The 10,650-nt window shown below is 45.6% G+C and overlaps 1 pseudogene; it reads left to right on the plus strand.

Moving 5' to 3' along the window:
* Nucleotides 1–5,392: 5,392 nt before the first annotated feature.
* On the plus strand, nucleotides 5,393–5,876 carry LOC142430351 (cysteine-rich protein 1 pseudogene; annotated as a pseudogene).
* The last annotated feature ends 4,774 nt before the right edge of the window (nucleotides 5,877–10,650 follow it).

Consider the following 10,650-nt stretch of genomic DNA (forward strand, 5'->3'; position numbering starts at 1 on the left):
TTGAGACTCTGATGACACAAATAAATGTTAGCTCCTTTGTTGTAGTTCTACACGTCCCTTAAGCTCTGTTCACTTTTTGTCACTTCTTCAGTCATTTCTCCCATTTATTTAGATTGTGTAATTTCAATTGTTCTAATTCACTCGTATTCCCATCAGGCGCTTCCATTCTGCTCTTTATCCCATCCACTGAGTTATAAATTGCCGTTCCAAAATTTTCATTTGGTTTGACTTTTTCTTATTTTGCTTTAATAAATCATTTTATTGGGGGCTCTTACAGCTCATATAACAATCCATATGTCAATTGTGTCAAGCACATTTGTACATTTGTTGTCATCATCACTTTCAAAATATTTTCTTTCTGTTTGAGCTCTCGGTATCAGTTCCTCTTATTTTTCTCCCCCCCAACCCTCTCTCCCTCATGAACCCCTGATAAATTATTATCATTTTCATATCTTATACCACCTCTGTCTCCCTTTGCTCACGTTACTATTTTTCGTCCCCCTGTAGTCAGTTCCCCATTTTTCCCCCTTCTCCCCCCTCCTTCCCCCTACCCTGCTGTTCCTGAGGGGTTTGTCTTCCAAGTGTTGAGAGCTTTGATCTGCACCAGTGTACATGTTCCAGTCTAGCTGGATTTGTAAGGTAGAACTGGGATCATGATAGTTGGGGGAGGAAGAGTTACAGAAACAAAAGAATGTTATGTATTCCATCCACAGGATGCTGTGCTGCATCCTGTCTGTCGTGTTCTTTCCTTGTGACCCTTCTGTGAGGGCATGTCTAATTATCTACAGATGGGCTTTGGGTCTCCGCTCCGATCCCCATAATTTGCACCCATATATTTGTTTGTTTGGGGTCTTCTGATGCCTGATACCTGCTGCCATCAGAACCTCATGACCACACAGGCTGGTGTGCTTCTTCCATGTGGGTTTTGTTGATTCCTTGCTAGATGGCTGCTTGTTTACCTCCAAGCCTTTAAGATTTCAGATGCTATATCTTTTAACAGCCGGACACCATCAGCTTTCTTCACCAGATTTGCTTATGCACCCATTTTGATATCAGTGATCTTGTCAGGAAGGTGAGCATCACAGAATATTGGGTTATTAGAACAAAGTGTGTTTGTATTGAGGGATAACTTGAGTAGAGGCCCAATGCCTATCTGCTACTTTAATAATTAACATTAAAATATATGTACATTGACCTATATCCCTATTGTTATATTTTAATATATTTCCATATATGCATGTCTATATTTATACCTCTATAAATGACTTTTGATTCCTAGTTCTTTCCTCTATTTCTTTTCACTTTCCTCCTGTTCCACTATCAGGTTTGACCTTCATTCAATTCTGAGTACTTTTTCTCAGCTACATTGCACTTGATCAAACCCCATCAGGCATTCTATGCCCTCCTCGACATCGATTTTAGGTCTCTTATTGTTCCTTTGTCCCTGGGTTTATTGGCTCCCCACTCCCTTTCTCCCAACTCCTCCTCTCCCATGTCCCCCAAGAGCTGTCAGTCCTGTTGTTTTCTCCGTGGGATCAGTTATCCGGCCTATCCTATATGGATAGACATGAGAAAAAGAAAAAAAAAAAGAAAACCCACACCAACTCTATAAATAGTTCAAGGTCTGTTTGGTGACCCTTCTGAATGTTTTCCAACCTGATCTGGTGAAGTGCCATGCCCTGCCCACTGATTCCCAGGTCTATTCTCAGGATTCCTCAATCATTGGTTTGCTCTCTTGCTGTCCTGCTGCTATCCCTTCATGTTTCACTCAGATATGTGTGTGGGGTGGGGGTGGGGGATCAGACCAGGTACAATTCCCACTCTGTCTCCAGTGCTGTCCCCTGTAGCCCTGTGAGTCAGTGAGGGGGTGTCGTGTCTCCTGGTGGGGCCAACCCCATGGTCCTCTCTACGCATTGGTTGCTGAGCAGGAATGTTGTCCTCCAGGCTTGGTGGGCCAGGTTGCAGTTCTCTCTCTCTCTCTCTCCCCCTCCTTCGCGCCCTCCCTCTTAGTTTACTCCCGTGTGAAACCACCACTCTCCCTGGGCTGTATCTTCAATGCTGTCCTCTGTAGTGTATCTTCTGGGGAGGGGGTTTGATGTACCTGGGACCGGGGCTTCCTGCAGACCTTTCTTAGTTCAGTGCTTCATGCCGGTGTGTTGCCCTTGAGGTTCGGCGCCCCAGGTTGACATCTGGTCCTTTTCTTCTTTTCCTGTGGATATATGAAAGATACCCTCCCCTCTGTGGGTTAGTGGCCTGTTCCCCCACTGTCCATGTCCTCACCACCGCTTCCCCTCCCCATCCCCTTTCCCCCTCCTTTTTAGTTGGTTGCCATATGCATCCCTGGGTTGGGTCTGACCCTGCTAGAGTGCCTGAACCCCTGGGAATGTATGCACTTGGTGACTTTTCCCCTGTGCCTTTGTGCTTTTAAAGCTTACCTCAGTGGGCTGATGTTGCACTTGTCCCTTTGTGCTTGACTTACTTCGCTTAGCATATTTTCCTCCAACTCTTCTCTTATGTCGATGTGCTTCATGCGTTCATTGCTGCTCTTTAGGGATGCGTAATACTCCATTGAATGTATATATCAGAATTTTTTAGTCCATTCATCAGCTGATGGATATTTAGGCTGTTTCCAATTCTTTGTGATTGTGAACTGTGCTGCGATGAACACTAGAGCATAGATTTATGGTCATGGATTGTCTCTTACTTCTTCTGGGTATATGCCCAGTAGGGGGATTGCTGGGTCATATGGTAGCTCAATTTCCATTTGTTTTAGGTATCACCATATCGATCTCCATAATGGCTGCACATACCTATAGGACCACTAGCAGTGGATAAGAGTTCCTATTCCACCACATCCCCCTCAACACTTGTTGTTTTCTGTTTTTTGATTGGATTATCTGTGAGGGTGTTAGGTGGCATCTCAAAGTTGTTTTAATTTACATATCCCTTTTGGTTAATTATTGGGAACATTTTCTCATGTGTTTGTTGCCCATTCGGATTTCTGCCCTTGTGAAACTTCTGTTCAGGTCTTTTGCCCATCTCCTCAATGGGTTGTTTTTTTCTTATTGTAGGCTTGCAGAGTATTGTAGATTTTAGTAATAAGACCTTTGTCTGATGTATCATTGCTAACGATGTTTTCCCAGTCTGTGGGCTTTCTTATTACTCTCTTGGCGAAGTCATTTGACGTACAAAGGTGTTTTATCTTCATGTCAATTTGTGCTTCCTCTGTGTTTGTGTCCTTCCCTATTTCCAATAGCCTATGTATTCCCTATGCCAAAGCTCTCAGGTTTGTCCCAGTTCCCTCATTGATGGCCCTAATGGTTTGGGTTTTGCCTTTAGGTCTGTGACCCATCTTGGATTTATTCTTGTGCATGGAGTGAGGTAAGGGTCTTGCTTCATTTTTCTGCAGGTAAAATATTCATTTTCCCCCCAGCACATTAAATCTTTCTTTTTAGCTTCTGTTTGTTTTCTGAGATTCACTTTCCTTTCTATTTTCCCCCTGAGACTGTGTCTTCATTTGTTTCAAGTGTGTTTTATTCATTGAAGCATTTTTATGATAAATGCTTTAACATTTTGTCAGGTAATTTCTCTGTCATCTTGGTGTTAGCACCCGAGGAATATCTTATTCCCTTTGTTATGAATCTTTTTGATCTTGGGTATAAGGAAATATTTTTTTGTTGAAACCTGGATACATTGGGGATTGTATTATGAGTCTAAGCCTTCCGCTTTAACGGTTTCTTTGTGGTACCGCTCCAGCAGGGAGAGGATATGGATGTGCTGCAAGTTGAGGGTAGAAGTGCGGTTTCCTCACTTGGCCTCTGCTGACATCAGAGTAGTGGAGCCCTTCATTGCTGCTCGTTGGTGATGGGAGTGCTGCCTTCTCACTAGCTTCTGCTCTGACCTCCCTGGCTGGGGGGATAGCAGTGCCTGGTTACTTCTCCCTCCGTGGACTGCTTCTACGAAGAACACAGGTTGGAGGTAGAGGCAGCAGAAGATTGTGTTGGATTCCTCCCCAGCCCTCACTACTTTCCCATACTTGAAAGGAGCCTCGAAAATACCAATCCCCCTGTGTTCCTGCTTTGCGCTGGAGTTTGTCTAAATAATGCCATCGCTCTCAGTCTGCACGCAGTAGGTCAGCCGTCTGCTGTAATTCACAAGGATGCTGTGGATTGTGTTTGTTTGTCCGTGCGCATCTTCTAAACTAGCACTGAATGCGCCTCACACTGTTGGCGCCCGCGCCCTGTCTCCCATGACTCCAGGAGAGCAGGCCGTCTCCACGGTGATTTCTCGGGGAAAGGGCGACTCGAACCGACGTCTCCCGTCGCCGCCCACCTCCAATGGGGCCTGAAGTGAGGCGAACCTTGGAGTCACGGAGGCTCATTCCCAGCGGGCTCCAGCAGCTCAGCAGAGGCGAGGACGCCGGAAGGGGAGGAGGAAGAGGAAGCGCGCCGGCCCCAGCTCCACCCTGCGGGGGCGGGAGCCCGAGGCCTCGGGGGCGGGGCCTTCCCGGGGGCGTGGCCACGGGGAGTAGAAGCGCGGGGGCCGGGAGGGGCCTTGGGGGCGGGGCCAGAGGCGGGGCCGGGCTTCCGGGCTCCCTGGAGTCCCGCAGGGCAGTGCGCGCTGTCCTCCTCGCCCAGGGAAAAGGAAGCCGAACTGTGCCCAGCCCGCCGTCCCGAGGCTTCTCTCTCTGGCGTGCCCCACGAGAGGTGGCAACGGGGCAGCTTTTGCTTCTCCGCCTGGCCGCCGACCGCGGGGGAGGTGGCGGTGGTCCAGCCCCCCGCGGGCCCTCCACCACGGCTGGGGGCTCCGAGGCACCGCGGTTGGGGCGGGTACTTTCTGCAACACCGCCCTTCTCTCAGATTTCTACGGTGGAAACCGTCCAGGATAAAATGCAAATGTACCGGGGTGGTGATAAAAGATATTCTTCTAGTTAAGGGATTCTTGTTTTGTTTTTTGTTTCCTTTTACATAGAAAACATGACCCTGAGAAACCATAGGGGTTTGAGGATCAAGTCGGTCTTAGAGCAGGAGGACAGGAGGGGAAGTAATGTCAAGAATGACCTTTTCTTACCATGATCACTATGGCTTCAAACTCAGCTTCTTGTTAAGAATGCTTACTTTCAGGTTTTCGTTTTGTGATGCCTTCTTACCAGAATCCTCCACTTGTAGCTCACGTGTTAAGTCTTGACTGATTCATCCACCCCAGGCCTAGACAAGAGTCAAAAGAGAGTTTTCCCCAACTGCAAAATATGCTCGGTTTCACCCAGTTCAGCTTTGGTTGAATTGCATGGCATGTGGATGAAGGGCTAATAAAACTGAAGAAAGAAAGAAAAAGTGATCCGTGCCGTCTTCCGTCTTCTGTCAGTCCGCCTGCATCCTAGACCAGCGACGTCATGCCCAAGTGCCCCAAGTGCAGCAAGGAGCTGAGCGGGTGACCTCCCTGGGGAAGGACTGGCACCGGCCCTGCCTCAAGTGTGAGAAATGTGGGAAGACGCTGACCTCCGGGAGTCACGCAGAGCATGAGGGCAAGCCTTACTGCAACCACCCCTGCTATGCAGCCATGTTCGGACCCAAAGGTTTTGGACGGGGAGGAGCTGAGAGCCACACTTTCAAGTAAACCCAAGTACCAGCCTACCCAGCCCAGCGGCCCCCTTCCCAAGCTGGACATCCCTTGGGCCTGGAGGGGGTTAGGGATGCAGAGCCCTTACTTCTCCATCCTCTCTGCAGACCCTACCCTCTCTGTTGGCCGGCCACCCTGCTTTGCTGTTGCCCTTCCAGGCGGACACTGGTTCTTGTTCCCCAGCACCTGAAACTCCTCTGTAGCCCTGGATACCCTCAATAAACTTCAAACACTCAGGAAAAAAAAAGAAAGAAAAAGTGCTTAAGGAGATGGGCTGACACAGAAGTGGCAACAAGGAGCTCAGGCTAGGAGTGCTGGTGGTTTTGAACAGCTGACCTTGAAGTCAGCGGCCCAATGATAGGGTTTGATAGGCTGCCTCAAAATAAAAGAAAAAGAAAAAAAGTCTAATCAAAGCAGTGGCTTACGAGGGGATCTGCTGGATCTGCAAATGAACAGTTGTTGAATTCAAGGTAGAGAAGTCAGTGCAAAAGGTGATGCTCACTGTTGTTTGGGATGCTGATGGGTTAATCTTGACAGGTTGACTTGAAGGACACAAGATACTTACTGGGCCTCAGTGTGAAGACGTTTTAAGAATATTGCATTGATGAGAAAAAGGCCAGGAAGTTATGCCAAGGAGTTTTGGGTTTTTTTCCTCATCATGGCAGTCCTGGTTCATTTTTCAAGAGTAGCAAGAGCCATCCTAGGAGAATCTCAGTGGGAAAACTTACCCCCTCTGACTCTCCGACCCTGGTCCTGCTGCTTCAGACTTCTTGTTCCCCAAAGTCAAAGAACATGATTTGAGGAAGAACATGACTTCAGCCCCTTAGAGATGCCCAAACTGTCAGTTTGACGTGGTCTCATTCGAAGAACACAGAATTCTTCAGCGAAGGGTGAGAGGGTCGGGGGCACCACATTCTGTGATCTGTAGACCTGGACGGAGGATATGTTGAGAAGCAAGAGCTTCACATTTTGATATTTTTGTTTAATAAAGAGTTCTGTGATCTTGTAACAATCCTCTGACTTAACCTGGTGCACAGTCATACACCATTTCAGCAATTCTACTGTCCAAGTCAGTGAAATTGTTGCACTCTTCAAGTTGCACATTCACGTCCATTCTTCTGCAAACTCATCCCACCACCACCTACTTCAACTGACTGGCCCCCTAGGCTTCTCATCTGTTGTCAATTTGACCGCACCTCGATAATTGTTTAAGAGGCCCCAATACGCGAGGCAGACATGCTTTACTTATTAAATTTATTTTTTTGGTTCAAAGCAGGCTTCAGGGTATAGTTTTGGCTTAAAGCTTAAAATGTTTGCCTGGGTGTTTATTCAGCCTTCGTGGCTCCAGAAAATCTGGATTCCATTGAGAGGTTGAACTTCTCTTCTGCAAGCTTCCTGTTTGATCCAGATTCTTTTACAGGATATTCAGTTAGTTGTGATCTCCTAGCAAATGAACAGTTGTTCACAGAGGCAATTGGCCATACATATTACAGTGTCTTGTGGAACACATTCTCTGAAGCGCCCAAAGAGTACAAAAATCAAGCTGACATAGTCAATGAAACCCACTCACACCTTTAACCATTCAAATCCTAACTATTTCAATTGATATGAAGTCTTAAAAGTTCTAAAAATCTGCCAGATTCTCTAAAACATTTCAAGTAGCTTAAAAACAGAGGGGGAAAACATATAAAAAGCAGCATAGTGAATTCAAAATTCACTACATCATCTGGGTAAATATAACTTACAGAAAGTGTCCTTAAATTATACTCATTCTTCCGTAGGTATATGTTTATTGAGGTTTCAAGGGAAGAGATTTATTGCCAGACTGATATCTTGACATTAGGATTCCTGGTGGTGCAACAGTTAAGCAAGAAGCTGACAACTGAATGATTGGGGGTTCCAATCACCTGGCAACCTGCACCTGTGAAAACAACAATCCGGCAAACCCAGGGGCCGTTCACTCAACCACGTAGTGTTGCTGTGAGTGGAAAAACTACTTGTGTTATGTGGTCAGAGTTACCAAAGGCTTGAGATTAGAGCTATAAATTCAGGGCTCTGGTCAAAGATTCCCAATGATGGGGATGGGGCTGGGGGGGAGGTGGGGTGGTGGTGGCCAGGAAGGGTGGTGTGCCTTCTGGGGTTCCACCTGTCTGCCAGTTAACAAATTGATCCTCTCCTAAGAGCTGGAATGTCCCTGCCTGATAGTAGGGGCTCTGAGCCAACACATGCCAGTTGACATTTATTTTCACAACCTAGGACATAACCTGGGCTTTCAGAATCTTGCCACTTTTGTGGTAATGGCTTTCACCTTTTCCTGCTTGATTTGGGAGGAAGAATTCTGTGCTTTGCCACTAGAGAGTTCAGCTAATCTCGACTGCTTAATCAAAGTTAATTAAATTCTTCACCTGCTTTATATTTTTACTTGCTTATCTGAAGAATTCATTCTTTAGTTACTAAATTTTGTGAAGCATGATATAGAGTAAACGCTCAATCCAAACTCTCACTGTCAGTGAGTCAACACCGGCTCATAGTGACACTGTAGGACAGGGTAGAACTGCCCCTGTGAGTTTCTGAGACTGGAACTTTTTAGGGGAGAAAGAATCCCAAAGGTTGAAACAACATAAGAGCTTTAATAGTTAACACTCTGTGAGCACTGATGGAGCCCTAGAGGCGTAGTGGTTTTGTGCTGGATTGCTAAGGCAAGGTCAGCAGTTTGAAACCTCCAGCAGCTTCATGGGAAAAGAAGGGGCTTTCTACTTCCCTAAAAAGTTCCCGCATCATTCACTATTTTGCACATAAAATCCTTCCGCATTTCATCTCCAGACTTGACTTTTCCCCTTCAATTAGTTCAGCTTGAGGAATGCTTAATGAGAGATATTGCTAAATAGGCCTTCAAAAAGATTCAACTGATTTGCACAACCACCACCACTGTGCTGAGGAACCAGAAGAGAATTCCTCACAAGAACAGAGGGCCATTGCAGGTGGTGGGAACTGCGCAGCCCAAGATAAAGAATTGCTTTGGGGAAAATCAGCATTTACATATAGTGCCGTCCCCTTCTGTGAACAGAAAACTGAACGAGGAGGAATGGGGGTTTAGTGAAGTCATAGGTCTGCAGCTTTAGATTTCTAAACTGGGGGCCACAATGTTTACATGGCTTTGCAACTTGAGAGATATATATATACAATGTTTGTTGTTGTTGTGGAGAATACACACAGCAGGCACTCATCAGCTCAGCAATTTCTACAAATACAATTCAGTGACATTGATCACACTCTTCCAGTTAGCACCTGTCCTCACTCTCCTTTTCCGTAGTGTTCCTCCCCCTGTGTTTCCGATCAAAGAATTCCGAATTTCTATTGTCCGTTTGATCCTATGTAGATCTCCAAGGAGCACAGTGCTTATGCAGACATGCTTTATTAGGTAAACTTAACTATTGGCTTCAAAGAGAGTTCAGGGTGTATTTTTGGTTGAAGGTCTAAAATTTTATCTTGGTGCGATAGTTTTGGGGGTTCCTCCACACTCCATGGAGCCAGGAAATCTGGATTGCACAAGCATTTGAAATTGGCTTCTACATTTCTCCCCTATGAACCGGATTCCTCGAAAGAATCTTTGATCAAAGTATTCAATCATAGCAGGAGGCAGTTGACCTGGAGGTCATTGCCCAGATATTTCTTCCCTCTATCCCTGATTCTCCTTCTTTCTCTGTCGCAGAGTTTAGGCAAATAGAGGTCAGTTGTTGAACCTTGCATGGCCATCTACAAGCTTTTAAGACCCCAGACACCATGCCATGAACTAGGCGATAGAATAGAAGCACTAAACATGATATGAAGCCAATAATTTGGATGTCACATGAACTCATTACCCCAATCTTCTGAGCCAAGAAGCCAAACCCCATGAAGTATCTGATTGCAAATAAGCAACCTCAGCAGCTGTTCTTTTCCTTAAGAAGAGAAAAGAATAGTAAAAAAAGACGACATTTGCCAATTAAAATTTTTATAGGTGTACAATTTATTGGCATGAATTACATGACATGATTGTACAACCCTTAATCGATGAACTCAGTGCACCAGAATCTGTGGCTTTCTCCTTCCCCAGCCTTCTTGCAGTTTCTATACATTTGCTTATTCTTGTCTTTTTATAAAAGTGAGGTCATGAGCTAATTGTTCTTTGGGGCTTGCCTGACTTCATTCAGTTAATGTCTTCCAAAACCCCTGGTGGTGGAGAGGTTGTGCGCTGGGCTCCTAACCGTAAGGTCGGCAATTGAAATGTCCAAGGAGATTTTCACCTCCTATAAATCTTTACAGTCACAGAAATTCAAAGAAGCAGTTCTACTCTGCCCTTTTGGGGCACCATGCGTTGGTATCAACTCGGTGGCAGTGGGTTTAGGTTTGTATTTTTTAGGGGGGTAATGTCTTCAAGGGTCAGCCATACTGTAGCATGGGTTGCATTTTTTCTCATTCACCTGTCGATGGGCAGTTCAGTTGTTTCCACCTTTTGTCTATGTGAATGATGCTGCAATGAGCATTCATATACTGGAACCTGCTATTGATTTTCATATGTTCAAACAAATATAAGCATCTTTTTACAGCAACAGGTTTCTACTGTATTTTTAGTGGCTGCACAATCATTTCTGTAATCTATTCCTTCTTATTAGTGTTTATTTGACAAAAACAATACAAAAATATCACTGTAGCTGGATATTTGCTCATGTCCTTTATTTAGGTTTGCTTCGGATACCTATTTTCCTAGGATATATTCCCAGAAGTGGAATCATTGGATCTCACTAGGCGACAACCAAGATGTCAACAGAGTTGCATTCCTTGGGGAGGTGTCAGGGGACAACCCATTTCCTGGCCTTTCCAGCTCCTTGAGGCCTCCCACACTCCTTGACTGGTGGCCTCTTCCTCCAGCAACCATATCCTGCACCTTCTGCTTTTGTCACCACACCCCTTTCTCTGAATTCAGTCTCCTTTCACTTTTAAGGACCTTTGTGATGACAGCGGGACCACCCAATGTGTGGTCAGGAAAAT

Source organism: Tenrec ecaudatus, chromosome 17 (assembly GCF_050624435.1).
Source record: "Tenrec ecaudatus isolate mTenEca1 chromosome 17, mTenEca1.hap1, whole genome shotgun sequence".
Taxonomy (NCBI): Eukaryota; Metazoa; Chordata; class Mammalia; order Afrosoricida; family Tenrecidae; genus Tenrec; species Tenrec ecaudatus.